Source organism: Mandrillus leucophaeus, unplaced genomic scaffold (assembly GCF_000951045.1).
Source record: "Mandrillus leucophaeus isolate KB7577 unplaced genomic scaffold, Mleu.le_1.0 Scaffold1100, whole genome shotgun sequence".
NCBI classification, from domain to species: domain Eukaryota; kingdom Metazoa; phylum Chordata; class Mammalia; order Primates; family Cercopithecidae; genus Mandrillus; species Mandrillus leucophaeus.
In genome coordinates, this window is record NW_012099211.1 from 109,794 (window position 1) to 111,773 (window position 1,980).

General features: G+C 45.3%; 1 long non-coding RNA gene across 1 annotated transcript in view; it reads left to right on the forward strand.

The window, feature by feature from the left end:
- The window catches only part of LOC105548184, a 33,339-nt gene that overhangs the window by 15,052 nt on the left and 16,307 nt on the right, over window positions 1–1,980 (forward strand). The window contains exon 5 of the long non-coding RNA XR_001007353.1: window positions 1,565–1,770. This is a non-coding gene — a long non-coding RNA (uncharacterized LOC105548184). The remainder of the gene's footprint in view (window positions 1–1,564; window positions 1,771–1,980) is intronic.

Here is a 1,980-nt window from a genome sequence, read left to right on the forward strand (position 1 = left end):
GGACTGCTGGCAGAACTGGAAACCTTCTTCAGGTGGGTTTTTTGGTTTGTTTTGTTTTTGTTTTCAAGATGGAGCCTTGGTCTGTCACTTAGGCGGGAGTGCAGTGGTGCAATCTCAGTTCATTGCAGCCTCCACCCCCCCACCCTGGGTGCAAACAGTTCTCATGTCTCAGCCTCCTGAGTAGCTGAGATTACAGGTATGTGCCACTGTGCCCGGCTAATTTTTGTATTTTTTGTAGAGACGGCATTTCACCACGTTGGCCAGGCTGGTCTCGAACTCCTGACCTCAAGTGATCTGCCCTCCTCAGCCTCCCGAAGTGTTGGGATTACAGACATGAGCCACTGAGCCCAGCCCCTTCAGATGGGTTTTGAGGCTTCACTACAATACTAGTTTCCCGTGGCTGCTGCAACAAATTACCACACAGTGACTTAAAACAACACGAATGTATTCCCTTACAGTTCTGAAGACCAGAATTCTAAAGTAAGTCCCACTGAAGCAAGGTGGGAGCAGGGTTGTTGCCTTCCGAGGCTCTGCAGGAGAATCTGTCTCCTGGCCCTGGAGGCGGCCTGCACTTCTCAGCTTGTGCTGCATGTCCTGAATGACTGGAGTTTCCTGCTTCCGTCACTACACCTCCCACCCTCTCCATCACCTTCTCTGCTCTTGTAAGGATCCGGGTGAGTACATTAACCCCGCCAGTACAAGCCAGCCAAAGACCCTTAACTTCATTATATCTGCAAAGCCCCTTTTGCCATACAAGGTCATGTTCACCAGTTTCCGGGATTAGGATATGGGCATCTTGGGGGCATCAGCCTGCTACAGCTAGGCTGCAAAACTGTTATACCTTCCTGGTGTTTCAAAGATTGAGAGAAAAAGGGTTGGCATTTTTTGCTTAGGGGTCCCTCTTAAACTTGTACCTTTAAGGTCTGGGGTCCCTTTTAACCTTGTTTTTGTTTTTGTTTTTTGTTTTTTGAGGTGGAGTGTTGCTCTGTCATCCAGGCTGGCAGTGGCATGGTCTTGGCTCACTGCAACGTCTGCTTCCTGGGTTCAAGTGATTCTCCTGCCTCAGCCTCCTGAGTAGATGGGACTATAGGCACCCACCACCATGCCTGGCTGTTTTGTATTTTTGGTAGAGATGGGTGGGGGTGGGGAGGGGGGTTTTGGCTATGTTACCCTGACCTCAAAGACATCCGCCTGCCTCTGCTGCCGAAGTGCTAGGATTACAGGCCTGCACCACCACACCCGGCTGCTGTAAAGACTTATTTCCACACAGCTGAGACAAGTTTTAGGAAGTTTGCTAAAAGACCCCTGGAGACCTCCTCTTTGTGGCCTCCCTGTTACCGTGTTTAATTTGATTGAACTTTTCTGCCCTCCTGCTTTTCAACTTCTCTAATAGTCTCTCATTAAACCAATTCTAAGAACCACCAAAAAAGGGAAAAAATTTTTTCAAAGCAGTAAAATGATGTGGACTGTTAGAATGTAAAATATATGAAATAAGTTCTTACATGTTAGTGCTGCTCTGACATAAGGACATATTATTGAGAATCAGCTTTTGCTCAGTTTTCAGAGAAATGGAATAATCGTATTGCTGATCTACATAAGCAAGTTGAAGAATTGTCTGAAAGAAAATATGGTATGTCTAAACTGGAAAAGTCCTGTAATCCTGTGTTCATGAGCATTTACACAGTGGAGTTACTCTTCATCATGGGGGTACCGTGGACAGGCCCAGGGCTGCCGGTGAGTCATGCCTCCTTACACATTTCTCCTTGTCAGGTGCTTTGTAGTGTCTAAATATTGGAAACATTCTCTGTTTCTAAATTGCTACAAAGCTAAGGAAAAGTTGTGTTTCTTTAATTATTAGCATTTCTTTTAAACTTTCAGCATGGAGATTGGGAATTTATTTACATATGTATTGCAAAGCCCTTCATCTTAGGGATTTCATTGAATTATTATTATTATTATTTTTTGAGACAGAGCCTCACT